Here is a 15,695-nt window from a genome sequence, read left to right on the forward strand (position 1 = left end):
TGATTTCCAGCAGACTATGAGGATTTTGACAGAATTTCTGCTGCTTGGTCAAACTTTGACTTCTAATTAAACCTCAAATTTACCTTGTTAATTCCTGGAGGCCCATCATCGCTTACTCTACGCAGCACCTCTTTCTTGGGAAGTGTATACTTCTACCCAGTGGGCAGTATCTATTTGATGTTTATATGCAAAGCACTGAACATATTCTGTAGCTGTCAACATGTAACACAATACTTTCATAAACAGACGCTTTAGCTTCTGTTTTCAAAACCGTGTACTGGATGGCAGTGTCCTGTCGGCAAAGCAGCTATTTGCAGATGTTCCAATCATTTGCTCTGCTGTGAATATGAATCTTGACAATAATTTAAGTGGCTGTTTCTCACCAAATCTGACTGAGAAAAGAAATTGAAATCCTATATTTACAGTACAACTGAAAGAAAGAATGTACAAAATATGCTGTTGTTAGAAAATTTAGATATCTAGTAAGAAATTTGACTTGCTTTATTCTTGGGAAGACACTAAGTTCCAGGTGGTTTGCCAGACAGCTGTGCCACCAGATGCTGGGGTCCCAGGGGTCCTCTCCAGGCTCTGTGTCCTGTTCAAAGACCTGACAAGACTTCTGAGGCAGGCAGAGGTTTTGCAGGTATTGAAGTTTAAAGAAAGGTTTATACATGGAAAAGTAGGGAGAAAATAAGTGAAAAGAAGTGTTTAAAGCACAAGGAATGTTCTGAAGAGAATTGTGAGAAAAGAAACGCACGCAGAGTGGGCCACTGAGAGGAGAGAACACAGCATCCTGAGGACCACTGCTGCAGCCCTTCCCAGCTCCGCCCTGAAGTCTGGTCCAGGCATCCTCTGCTCTGCTCATTTGTCAGGCTTGGCGACCCGCTGCTTTGCCATGTCCTGATCTCCAGCTGTAGTGGTATTACAGTAGAGATCAGGAGACAGAAAGCCTACCACAGTTTCTGTAGATTGTAGTAGGAATAAAGAAAATAAAGACATAAAACAGATTCAGACCAGAGGGATGTTCCTAGGAGCAAATTCAGAATTGGAGAGTCACAGACTTGGAAAATCTATCATAAAATACTCCCTAAAAATGTGTTCTGAAAAATAATAAGGAAAAAAGTTTATGAAATTGAATGGAAAGCTGAAAAGTTACCAGTAGAGGTGAAGTTTGCCTATACAAGAAGAAGGAGAATCTCAACACTTCAGGGTAAGGACAGTAGGACAGAAGGGAAATATAGAAGAGACTTCAAAGGGTCAATCCCCATAGGATTTTTTAATTCTAGAAGCAGTGTGAAAGCATTAAAGATTTAAGAAAAGATGGCAAATGAACAGCAAATTAAGGACAATTATGGACAATGTTATCATATAGGTGCCAAAACAAGATGTTACAGAAAGGAAAGTTAATAGCCTCACAGTGCTGCCTTAGTCAGTTCCTCTTGTATGAACAGTAACCTACTGTAAATAAATAAATCACCCATAAAAAAAGAGGTGACAGAAGAGCTAGAAGGCAGACCACAGCAGTGTGTGGATGGAGGGGCATGAAAAGCATAGGAGGAGCCCTCATGCGAGGCACAATCGCAAAGGCCAGAACTGGAGCCAAAGTAACAGGACGCTGAGACAAAGGTCCCACCCTAAATGCAGAGTCCTGTCAGAGCGATCTGAAAATGTCAGTCCGGAAAGAACAGGACAACCACAAAGCTCACCGGACACAACTGCTGTCTTGGCCCACTCACTCCCAGGTACGGCTCGAGCAGCGAGGCGCAGGCAGACCTGGCTTCTCCTGTCTCCACTGAACACAGGCCATTAGAAGACTGCTGAAGAAACAACCAGGGAATTTAGAGACTGGCCAATAGAAAGTGAAGGGTAAGCGGAGTAAGACGGGAAGAAATAAAGCATCGAGTCCGAGTGCTAGAAAAGGTCAAATGGTCTAATATACAGACAACTGATACCTGGATGCAGAACATAGCTGTAAAGAAACAGCGAAAATGGTGTTGCAGAGACTCCCCAAATCAGTAAGACCACAAATACGGTCCAAGAAGCTCAGGAAAGCCAGGACAAATACCAAATTTGAGCTTACAAAACACGTAAAAGGTAGAGAAACATCGACTCTTTACAGTGCTGTAAGCTACAGGAACGAGGCAGACTCCTATCGGGAGCTCTGCGAGTCAGAAGACCACAGATGGACGCTTCAAATTCTGGGGTCAAAATAGTCTGTGAGATCTCCTTTCCCATTTCCCTGCTGCCCGCTCTCCCCTCTCCCAATCCCTTTTTGAATATTATTTTTCAGGCCTTTGCTCCCTTTTTAAATTGGGTTATTTTCTTACCATTGAGTTGTTTCAGTTCTTTATATGTAGTTTGATATTAAGTTCTATCAAATATACACTTTGCAAACATTTTCTGCCAAAGCATAGGTTCTTTCTTTATTCATCTGCTTTCTTTGGCTGTAAAGAAGCACTTTGGTTTGATGCAATCCCATTTGCCTATTTTTACCCTTGTTACTTGTACTTCTAGGGTCATAGCCAAGAAATTTTGCCCACACTAGTGTCAGGAAGGTTTTCTTCTATTTTATTTTAATAGTTTTTAAGTTTTAAGTCTTAGATTTATGTTTTAAATCCACTTTAAGTCGATTTTTGTAGAGGAGGTGAGGTGAGGGTCCAGTGTAATTCTTCAGCAAGTGAATGACAAGTTGTTCTGACACCATCACTGAACAGATTGTCCCCTCCGCACGTCGCCAAAGTTCAGCTGGCTGTCACTGTGGGGGCTATGCTGCGATCTCCATTCTGCCCCATTAGTCTATACCTCTGTTGTCAGGCCCGACGCTGTTTTAATATGCTAGCTTTTATACATTTTGCTATCAGGTAATGTGACGATTCTGGTTCTGTCCTTCTGGTGTATAATTACATCGGCTTCTTGGGGGCTTTTGTGTTTCTACAGCAAACTTTGAAGACTTTTTATTTCTGTGAAAAATATCATTTGATAGAAATTGCATTTAATCTGCAGAGTTTTGGACAGTATGGACATTGGAATGTAATAGTATTAATTATTCCAATTTACAGGACATTCTTCTATTTATTTGTTTCTTCTTCAATTTCCTTCCTCTGGGTTTTTAAAAAATAGTTTTCTTTTTACAGATCTTTCAGTTCTTCTGGACGAGATTTTTATAACAAGCAAAAATATTTCAAAAATAAAGAAACATAAACAATTTTCCAGGTTTCAAATATGAAGTTGATGGAATCACTATCAGCGAATGCACACTATAAATATTTAAGCAAATTATTCTTACAAAAGAATATGGTGCCTGACAAAAATATAAACCTACACAAATAAGTGAAGAATGTTGAACTTGGCATAAATAAAATATAAAACGTTTTTCCTCTACTTAATCATTATTAAATATAACTGTCTAGAAAATAGCATCACTGGAAAATAAAGAAGAGTTCACATGAAGCCAGGGGCTCCCTTTCGCAGATGAAGAAGGGAGGGAGAGTGAAAGGAATAAAGGGTGTAATAGAATTAAAAGTAAGATATGTTAGATCCATATACCAATTTCCCAGAACTACCCCTGCCATTATCTAAAATTAATGTGCACAAATAAAGTGTCTTTTAAAGCAGTGTCATTTGTCTGTTATGGCATGTGCAATACATATCTTCTGGCCCTGGATGCTGATCCTCAGTGGGACAGAATCCTTTCTGGCTTGGCAACACTGCTCTCTGCAGGGTTCATGCACAACTGATAAGGTACTTCCTGCGAAACTGACCAGGTGAGCAGGAGCCACCAGCACATTAACTCGAGGTCCTTGCCTGCAACAGCGTGTGAACCCACGGTGAAGTGTTAGTTTGAGGAAACAAAATGAAACCTACCAAAGTGCAAATGACTTGAAGTCAATTTTGTCAGTGTTGTCTCTTAAAAATGTTGGACTCCAAGCAAAGTGCAAGAAGATTAAAAAGCAATGAAGGTGTGAATGTGTTCGTGGCATAACTATGACAGAGGAACTAGCAGTTTTTTTTCCAATGAGGAGATTATAGCAATAATCAGTAAGTAAGGGAAGAAGTTTCAGTTTAAAATAAAAGAGAACAAACAGGAAGGTGATTAAAGACAAGCCAGGTACAGTAGCATACACCTACAATCTCGGAACTGAGGGAGAATGAAGCAAAAGGGTCTCAGGTTCAAGTCAAGCCTGGGCAACTTAGCAAGATCATGTCACAGAACAGAACAGACTAGAACAAAACAAAAAAACAAAAACAAAACAATAAAATAAAAGGTCTGAGCGTGTAGCTCAGTGGTACAGTGGACCCCAGGTATGACTGCCAGGTCTTCAAAAGAATGAAAAAAAAAAAAGACAATCAGAGAAAAGAAATATGTGCCATGGTGGAAAAGATGGACATGGGTTTGCAAATCGACTGCAACCCTTTGCAAAGGAAGACAAGGGTACTGGAGTATGTTCATCGGTGTGAATCCACAAAGTAAGAAATGACCATGTGCAAGGCCCAAGTAGAGCCAGCTCCCACGAATTTCCTCTGTGAAGTGATTTGTGTGGGATGTGGGGCATTGTCCACACCTGTCCTGGTCATCACCGAGGGCTCTGTGCTGATGGGGTCACTGCTATCCGTGCTCCGGGACGTTTTCAAGAAGATTCCCCTGGAGCCAGGCAGGTGAAAAAGGCCTGTGACCCGGTTACTCCGGAGGCTAAGGCAGAGGCTACACATTGGAGGACAATCTTGGATACTGTAGTAGATTCTGTCTCAAAATAAAATAACAGGTGAAGGGATACAGCTCAGTGATAGAGGCCCTGGGTTCAGTCTCCAGCACTCACTGAAATCAGTCAGCCAATCAATCAATCAGTCATCTGTCAGTGTGAATGGTCAGACATGGTTCTGGGCAGAGTGAAAGTGTTCAGCCCATGAAGAAATTTCAGACATGCATAAACCACAGAAATCCAGAACAAAGACATTTATGAGGATGAGTATTATTAATTACCTCCTATTATGAGGTGTGATAAAAAATATGGTGAATGTCAAATTAAAAATGAAAAAAATCCTTTTCTCATATTTTTATTCCTTTCCCTTCCCCTACCTCTCCTACTTCTCCTACTCCTTTAGACCTTTTCTTCCTATTTCACATTATCAATTATAGATTTTGATCCTTATTTATACTTTCAGTTTCTCACACCAGAGAAAGTACTTGGTATTTACATATGTGTGTCCTATTTATTTCACTTAAGAGTATGGCCTCAATGTACATCCACTTAGCTATAAATGTCTCTAGTTTCTCATTCTTTATGGCTGAGTAGTACTCCATTTTATTAAAAAACTACATCTTCTTTTTTTTCCCATTAAGTTTATTGGTACATTTTCAGTATAAAATACAGTTACATTCATCATTGGGATCTTGTACCTTTACATGAGTATCTTGGTTCTTATTTTTTTCCCCTTCCCAAAACAAAGTCTTTTTAAATAGGGAAGGGTGGAGGGGGTGAAAGGAGGGCAGGGGAAGGGGGAAAAATAAGAACCAAGATACATCATGTAAAGGTACAAGTTCCCAATGATGAATGTAACTGCATTGTATACCTAAAATGTACCAATAAACTTAATGGAAAAAGAAAAAAAATGAAAAAAAATCTATTACATTAAAAGACATATTGCCATTCACCCTCCTCAAACTCACTTATCCCATCCCCATGCCACTTTCTGAAGCAGTTCTGGAGGTCATGTCTTGTGTCTTTTCATGGCTTCCTGAAGATCTGGACTGGATTCAAAATCTTTACAGCAATTTTGGTCAAATAAAGCATCTCAGTGTGTCCTCACTGAGTATTCAGTGGGTCTGTGCAGCTGCTGGGTCTTCTCCAAAGTCAGAACGCCATTTTGACTTGATGTAGGATACTGAGACAGCCATGATAGCACAGCTGAAGACACCCATGAACACGGCCTTCAGAGCTGCTTCAGAAAGTGGCAAGAGGATGGGAGAAGTGTTCAAAGTGAGGGGGAGAATTCTGAAGGGAATAATGGCCATGCGTCTTTTACTAGAATTTAAAAAAATTCAGTCCTGCATGGTGTTCTGCAACCACATCTCCTGCATTCTAAACTGGGCTATTTCACAAGCTGGAGCTGGGCTCCCTTGGGGCAAAGTCTATGTTCTAGATATCAGCATGATCTTGTAGGCCAAAAATGTTCTCTGAGTTTTGTCTAGTAAGAAGTACTTTTACCCCTGTTAGGAAAAAAGTCACTGAAAAATGTACAAGATGTTCAAGTTGTATTTTCTAACATAACAAATTTTTAATAGAATTTAGGCATAACTAAGTGGTTAAATACCACAACCTACAGAATAGAAAAAGAACCTGCCAGCTATTTCTTGGACAGTATACTGACATCAAAAAAATTAGAACCCCCTCCAAAGTAAAAGACTTGATAAAAAAAATGGGCAAGTGAAATGAGTAGATACTTCTCAGAAGTAAAAATGACCAAGAAATACATGAAAAAGTGCTTCATGATCATCTTTCTGAAAAGCGAAATTGTGTGAACCTGTGCTTTTGAAACATGTTTGCTTGTGTTGTTTTCTTGGTTCAGAATATTAGTTTATTATTACAGAAATCTACTTACATGTTACCACAAAGTCTGTATTTTAAAAATTTTGAATAAAAACACATTTCCTCTTTTAAAAAAAAAGTGATACAAAATTGATGCAGTGGATCAGAGGAGTACACTGGGCACTCGCTGAGATCATTGCACTACGGCGAAAGTGACATTTTTATTCTAAAGTAGAGCACAATTATCAAAGTGGATATTATTGTCCAAGGTTATTCACAGGGAATATTCGTATTCCCTATTATTCATAGTTCAACAGCCTAATTGTAAAGACAAGACGAAACAAACAGTCAAGAATAAAAAATAAAAAAGAACATTCAAAGTATGCTCCATTCAAAGGAGAGTGGGGAAAAATGAACAGATGGATAGAAAACATCTGTGCAGATTTTAATCCAACCATATCAATAATAACATGAAATGTAATTATTCTACATACGGGTCAGTAAATTTCAAAACAAAGCCAAATCCAGGCTGCCTATTTGTTTGGTGTTGACTATGGCTGTTTTTATACTACCCTGGGGAAATGATCAGCTATGACAGAGACCCAGTGGCTTGAAAACATGAAGATACTTATGAGCAGGCTTGTACCAGATTGCCAACCTCTGTCTCAAGCACACCAAGAGAAAAAAACCCCAGAAAACAAAAAACAAAACAACACAGTTTAGGTTGGATGAAAAAGCAAAATGTCTACAGCAAACCAGTTTTAAATATGCAAATATTTAAAAGCTAAAAGTAAAATAATTGAAAACATAAACTAGGCAAATCCCATCATATTTCTTAAATAACTGACAGTGGTAATATTATAGGAAAATAGTTTTTAAATATGTGACATTGTCAAAGGCAAGGAGAGAAGACTAAGGTTATAGGGATAAGTCAGCTTCTATTAAGTAGCTACAATCTTCACAATACCATCAAAGTGTAGAAGGTAAATGTTAGCAGCAAAAACAGAAAGAAATAAAGAAATTGACAATTACATGCAATCTTCTCAAAATTTCAATTTTAACAAATGATATAAAAACAGAACATTAGTAATTAGAAAAGTGGAATGAATACCTTTATCAAAAAGTTTGATCTCACATGCATCATTTTTAATGGTTCATGGTGGAATCAGTAAGGTATGTTATATCATGTGAAATATGAAAACATATCAATACATTTAAAATGATTCAAATACTACAAGATACAGTTTATTACCACAATGAAAATAAACTACAAACTCAAAACACCAAGATACAAAGCTTTGTGGAAAATGGCCAAATACATGGGATTTATGCTCTGCATTTTAAATAAATTTTAAATTCAATAGGCAATTGCAGAAACTTAAAAAGTTTGAATTAAAGAAAAATAAAAACAGCATATAAAATTTCTGTCTTAATGTGGTGTTTTGGTAATGTTAATAAGAGATCCAGTTTGTCATTTAAACTTTCAATTTAAGAAACAAAGTATATCTAAAAGAAGCAAAAATTTACAATTAAAGTTTAAGAGTAGTTGTTAATTAAATACAAAATCCATAAATAAGAAAGAATAAAACGATTTAACCAGGCTCATTCTTTTAATATAAATGCACTTGATAACTATCAAGCTAGGCTGAAAGAGAAAAAGAGGACAACACAAATTGCAACACAAATTGCAAGTAACAAAAGTGAAAGAAAGGACACCATTATAGATCTTATGGATATAAAAACAAGGGATTGTGTTGAATCTGTGCTCATAATTGATAGATATTATTATTATTATTGTTATTATTATTATTATTATTATTATTATCTGGCACCAGGGATAGAACTCGGGACCTTGTGCTTGTGAGGGATAGAATTAAATGGAAACATTTCTTCAAAGACAACATTAATTCTTCTGATCCAGGAACATGAGATGTCTTCTTGTATATTTAGATTTACTTTAGCTTCTTTAAACTATATCAATTAGTATTCAATGTACAATCTTGCATATATTTTCTTAAATTTAGACCTATTTGTTTCCTGATATTATTAATGGAACTATTTCCTCAATGTTGCTTTTGGATTGTTCATTTACAATATTTACAAATACACTTTGCTAATTTCCTTTATTGGTTTTATTAGATTTATTAATCTAATTATTATTACTACCAATAAAATCTAATTAATAGATCATGTCATCTGCAAAAACTTTACTTCTTTCTTTGTTTTTTAAAAATTTTAAAAAATTTTCATGGTTCTCAGTATCAAACCCAAGGGCTTGTGCATGTTAGGCAAATGCTCTACTTCTTAGCTACCCCAGGCCTACTTCTTTCTTTTGAACTTTCAACTTTTTCTTGCCTAGTTATCCTGGCTAGAACATTCAGTACAATGTTTGATACCAGTAGTGAGACCAGTGACTGACCACACATTGTGGTCAAATCCTCCGAACAGGTGAGGTTTTCATCTTTTAACATTGAAAGCATTGGTAGCTTGGTGAATGTTTTCCCTGGGCAGGGAGTTTGCTCAGCTTCCAAACCACCATGAATGATTAAGATGTTAGGCTCTTTTTGCCTCTTTCCCCCATTCCCCCATTAATGCTCTGGTTGATCTGGCTGCCTTAGATTATGCCCAGCAGTTAGCTTTCACTGACTGGAATTTAGTTGCTCTGAATTTTGACAGTTGTGTGGGACATGAATGGCTCTGTGGTTTGATAACAGAATGGAACCCTTAGCACAGGTAGAGTGTTACCAGTCTTCGGGTTTTCCCTGACTCTTCTCTGCAGAAACTGTGGAGCCAGAGCTTGGGAGATGGGCACTTGTGTTTCATTGAGCCATGTGAGTCTTCTCACAGAGCAAGCACTGTGTTTAGTTCTGTGTCTAAGGGTGTCTGGGGCCACTACCTGGCTGCCGCTGCCAGTACCTCTTGGTGTAGACTGTACAGCCCAGAGCCAGGGAAGTGTTATTTTGCATTATTCCTCAGCTTCTAACCCCATCAGACTAGCTGTGCCATCCAGGAAAGCAGGAAGGGCGGGACTTGACAGTCAGCTGCTGTGCCCCTAAAGTGGTTCTTCAGCAACCCAGAGATGTGCACGAATGGGAGAAGCATATCCTCGGCCAGGTGTTCTGCTTGGATGCCTCCTTAGAGCAGAGCTGATCATGGGAGAATGGCTCCGGCACCTCGTTACACCACCCTTGAGCTTCAGTCCTGTGTCAGTGTCCACTGCTGCTGTATCCTCAGAATAGCGCTCCTGCCTATTATGGTAGAATTGAACTGAATTACATTCTCTTTGTCCCAGAACTGTGATACGTTTGAAATCTCTACTCATCTCTCTGCCCCATCTCCACTAGGACTTCTTGGGTCATCCTACAATACATAATACAGTGGCACCTTGGTTCATGAAAGCTTTAGTTTGTAAACAATTTGGTTTGTAAACAGAAGCATTTGGGCAAAATTTTGTTTTTGTATGTGATCTCTGCATCGGGTGATGAGTGTGACCGTGAATGTTGCCATCTTTCCCACAGTCATGAAACAAGTTGATTGTGAGCGGAGGTACCACTACAACTGTCCCAGAAAGCAAGAAAATTTGGATCTCCTTGTCTGCAGTCTTGTTTTAGTTCTTTGAACTCCAAATCCAAGTTAAATTAGCATCACAGAACCTAATTTGTTCTCTATGTTTGTGATCTTATTTTCCTGTATCAAAATTTAGAGGCTTTTCTCAGAAGAAAACAGTAGCAAAGCTTGAGTTTACCTCCTGCTCACCTCAGTGACCCTGTGTTGGAGGACGTATCTAATGTATTTCCCCAAAAATGAGACCTGACCAGGACATCAGCCCTTGCGTGATTTTTCAGGATGCCGTAACATTAGTTCTGTCTCCAAAATGAGCACCGGTTAAGATGGTCAGCCAGACAGATGCATTTACTATGACACAACGGACATCCTGAATTTTAAAATAATCATATTAGTATTAAATATAATAAACAAAACACTACATTAATACTTAGATGATAATATAAATTATAATTATTGATAAGGTGGGCACCTCCAGGTGAGCAGTAAATGCCTAAGTAATCAGATGAACTTGAGACTCACTGCCAAATGACCAGTCGGAGCACAGGCTCAACTCAGGAATAACGTGCACCCTTGATGATGCGTGTGTATAATGTTGTGTCTAATATGAATCTTCGTGGTTCAGTGTGTCATGTGGTGTGATGGACATACATAATACACTTGTGTGAAACAAAGAAACCTTTTCTAGGTTTCGGTGCTTGCAATTTCTGTTACTTTTGTGTGGACCATTATTCTTAACTATCATCATTTTTGTTGCCATTCTTGTCTCTAAGTCTTCAATTAATGCTTGATGTAATGGAAGCCGTGAAGCCCAGCCTGCAAGATGTCATGCCGTGGGTGAAGAATTCGGGAGATAAGAATCATGGACAGCTGTGTAGCCTGTGCACTGTGAGCAGGCTGCCTGGACAAGAAGCGCTCACTTAAGGAGAGCTCTGTTGCTGGACAGGAGAGGTCGAGGCCAGTGGTTCTGCAGGAACTAGAGTTGCAAGAAACTCAGGGCAGAATTCGGGGTTTCTATGATGTTCCAGAAGAAGATGACATCGCTGCATTTGAATAAATGTAGATGTTTGTACAAAAATACATGTAGATTTTTATATATGAATAAATGTAGGTTGTTGTACATGAATAAAGGTAAATTGCTTTACATGAAAAAATAAGACTTTCCCTGAAAATAAGCCCTATTGCTTCTTTTGGAGCAAAACCAAATGTAAAGCCTGGTCTTATTTTTTTGGAAATACAGAAATATATACCAAGCAGTTTTTGAAAAGTTTAGGCTTTCTTTTTCTATTCCTTTTTTCTTGGACACTTGAGACTTCTTTTCCTGTTCTGATTTAGAAATTAGATGACACAACAAAAAATTTGTTTGCCTAGTTAATTTTATAGTTTAAAAAGATGGTCATATATATTTGTTTACACTGAGGCTTTGCTTCCCATGAATAATCATAATCTTGGAAAATTTGGTTTGTCTAAATTTCAACAAATTCTAAGCCCAGTGACATTCTCTTGTTTTTCTATGACAAACACAATTACCATCTAAAACTGACATTTTTGTGTATAGCACACATGCATATTAATGTGCTTATATAAACACAAATGAATTGTTCTTTCCAATCTCTCATAACTAACAGATTTCATATTAATCAAAAGATATTCTCAAATTTCCCAAGGGGATTTTCTTCAGCTTGGTTTTCCCCATTGTTCTCTCTCTCAGTGCAAGCTTAATATTATTTAAATTAATTTTATAAACCTCACATTTTGACATAATAGGTTTAGTGAGCTTTGGGCAGTGTTTGGGTATTTTTTTTCACTGATTTATTTATGTATCAGTGTACTTAGTTATTTAGCAGAAACCAGAATTCTAAATGGGAGGTCAAAAGAATGAATTCACCCTTACCACAAAAGCAGAAAGTATATGGGTAGGACAAGAAATGGAGAGTTCTAGATTTCCTAGTCATGGAAGAGCTAAGTCCTGCTTGCTACCATCCCTCAAGCATCTCTGGAATAGAGGAGGCATGCAATGCAAGCAGCACCAGCAGAGAATGGCTGCTCCCAGGGTAGGGCAGGAGTAACTGTGGCTCTCAGGGGAAGAGAGCTCTAGAGCTGACAGGCAGGCTGAAATTCCAGAGGGAAGTTCAGGTAGCAAATATTTGAAAAGAAAACATTTCTGATCCTGGTGATTCCTCAAAAAGCTCAGATCATGACAGGCCTTGATCTTTATCAATGAAACAAAAGGCAGTAATGATTAGTGTCACATGCTTTCATAGCGTCCTCTCATTTTATCTCAGTGAAGATTAAATAATTAATTGTGTGATTAGTTTGATATGTCTTTTACTAGACTAGTATGGAATATAGATCAGCAGTAGTTTTCCACTATTATCTCCAGAAATCAGTGTAATAAAGTCAAACCCAGTGGTTGGATATATGAATAAACAAATGGTCTTTATAAATTTAAATTGGGAGTTTCCAGAGAAGCAAAAGTCATGTCTTCTCATATGAAGATATAGACCCAGAAAAACTGACTTGTGCAGAAAATAGCAAAGCTGTGAAAAGAGAGAAAAGCCTGAATTTTAGCACTGAGGATCTTCTCATGCTGTACGTGGAGCTGTGGGGATGATGTGCTGCCATGGTCTGCCTTGCAGACGGCCCTTCAGTTTACCGGCCTCAGGAAACCCCTAAAGCCCATTTCCCAGACTTCTGTTGGTGCATGGGACCTTCCAGGCTTCCTCAGGTACTTCCTCTGAGCTCTTCAGTTCCAGAAACTTCTGTGTAGGAACATGACAGCTGTCTGTCAGCAAGGCTAGTGATAAGATAACCTTGGATTTTATCCCTTATTTCTAGTTTCCTGGCATTTATCTTCTCTCTGTTGGTGCTTTCAACCCCTGCTGTCTTCCTCAGAGGCCTGCTAATCTTTTCTGATAGTTACAATCCTGACAGACACCATGGCTCTCCACAGAGCCTTAGCTGCTCCAGCTCTCCCTCCATTATAACTCTTGCCACTGAAAGTTTTGAGAAACCATATGTTCCAAAGTATGAGGAAGTTCAGTCAAATTCTATGAAACATGAACCACGTAATTGAATCCTCCTGACTCTCATCTCTTCCCTCTTCAGATGCCCCTTCACCCTTATCCCTGGTATTGTGGTGGTTCAAAGCCTCTTTTCAGAAGAATAATGTACAGAATTTAAAGACTAATTTATTCAAATGGTTATACTTAAAATTTATGAAAGATTCAATATAGAATGGGCAGTATTCTGTTCCCTTTGCAGATATTTTCTGCAATTCTTACAGCAGTTTTAGGAGGTAGAAATTTTTACCCTGTCTTCTAGATAAGGAACAGTCAGACATTACAAATTTCCTCTGACAGAGTGAGTGTCCTCCAGGTTCTGTGAGGCGCAGTGTCCAGTCTAAGAGATTTTAGAGTGAGTCATGGTGTTTTCTCATTTGGTTCACCTCTCCAAAGTAACTGGACTTTTTATCTTGTCACACATGGACAGGACCAACAATCCTACATCAAGCCTTTTAAGTACTTCAGGAAATACAAAAAAGGAATTCTTAGAGTTTTCTCTATGAAACTAAGTAGTAGATAGTACTCACGTTTTGCTTAGCTTGATTCCAAAGGTACTTTTGGTCATGACTAAGAACACAGTTGGGCTGGGTCTCAGGATTGTTGCCTTTGGGAAGTAAGAGCAGCATTAAGTTTATGTTTAAACTGGTATTGTACCCACAAAACTGTGGTGCAGCTACACGGTCCCAGCTGTACACGGTCTTCTTAAAACATGTTCTCTGTGCTGTAATTTGTAAACAGAAGTATCTTATTCTCTTGGTGTAAAATATTTCCATGGTTCTGCTTTATCTTGCTTAACCATAGACGCTTTACTCTGACTTGTAAGATGTGTCAGAATCGGAATCGTTCTGGGTCTCTACACAATTAACAAGCCCTTCCTCTACTTCCTGTATTCCCAAACCATATGAGTGAGCTTTACTTGTTCCCATGTGCCTCGTTTTGTCTGTGTATGTTGCTCCCTCTACTGCTGCCCTTGTCATGGTTGCCATTAGGAGCAATGGGTACTGACAGATCTCTGTCTTCTCCTTCAGGTGCGGTAAGCAGAGACGGTGTCTGCGGCACTCCACTGCGATTTCCACCATGATTCTGGCACTGTTAACGTGTTCATATGACCAGCTCTCTTTTCTAGTTAAACCTTCCTGTATTACGTACATTTTTTCTCAATATCTGGCATATAATTGATTATAAATTGTTAGTAATTGATATCTGACAGAATATTTTCCAGAAACATGATTTACACAATATCCTTCATTGTTCCTTTCATAAATATATTCATCTTCAACATTAACGAAGGCCCTGGTATTTGAGTTTTTGTATCTCTAAAGAAAGACCACTGTAGAAATGCGAGATTATCTTTATTAATAGAAGACTGGCAGCTGAGGCTTTTACTCTCTAAAAGAATGGAAACCTGGTTTTTACGTCCAGAAATGGTAAAAAAAAAAAAAAAAGGCATTTTTGAGGGCTGGGGATTTAGCTCAGTGGCTCAGGGCCTGCCTTGAAAGCTCAAGGTCCTGAGTTCAATCTCCGGTACCACAAGGAAAAAAAAGATAAAAAGGCATTTTGAGAGATGAGTACATTTGATGGCATTTAGAAACGGATGAGTGGACAGTTGGGAAAAGAAAATTCCCGTGACCACTACAATTAATGAAAATTCGTTTTTCAGCAATTCATAAAGTTCAGCTCCAAAAAAGAAACTCAAAGGGCACGTTCTCAGCAAAGACTTGAAAATTCCACCATCTTCAATGGCTGCTTTTAATTTGAGAGGAGGAGGCTTCTTTCTGCACAATGTCTTGGGAATGAGCTCACAGCCTCAGCAGGTTGTTTCTCATACTGCAGGGGGATCACAAAGATGGCAACAGACTTTCTTCAGACACAGATGGTCTCTAGATCCATAGTCCTGCCACTGTCCCACAAACAAAAGCAGCCTGCATGAGCTGTGAATTGCAGAGTGTCGGGATATCAGAGGGTCTCCGTGGGCAGCAGGGGACACCGCCAACGTTGGCATCTAGTGGTTTCTGGGAGGGAAAGGGAAAACCCACAGGCTTTGAATTCAAAGTTGAACACATTAAAGAATGAATAGAAAATATTATAGTGAGACCAACTCCTTCCCCAATTTGCCCTTGAAGATCTCTCACTTCCCAGCAATTGAATATGTATCATGTTCTTGAATTTGAGCCTTAATTGGAACAGCAGTTAAAGCTTCATGGAATACAATTTGGATTTAAAAAAAAACTTGTAAGTAAATATTGAATCCATATAAATTTAGGAATTTAATCATAAATCCAATATTTACTAAAATCTTATACATACCTGATAAAGTATTATGGGCAGAAAAGAAATATTTTCACTGCCCTGAAGCGACACAAGCTAGGCAAAGAGTCACAGAGAACCCTCACAGTAAAAGGGTACAACCACCATTTCATACAACTTGGTAGTTTTTAAAAGTGAAATGTACATCTACCATATGTTCCAGTTATTCTTCCTAAAAATAAGTATTTTCTTGAGAAAAAAATGGGAGAATTTAAATGAATGTGAAGGCATG

This window comes from Heterocephalus glaber, unplaced genomic scaffold, assembly GCF_053883595.1.
Source record: "Heterocephalus glaber isolate CG9 unplaced genomic scaffold, H.glaber_assembly_v1.0 deba00000281, whole genome shotgun sequence".
NCBI lineage: Eukaryota > Metazoa > Chordata > Mammalia > Rodentia > Bathyergidae > Heterocephalus > Heterocephalus glaber.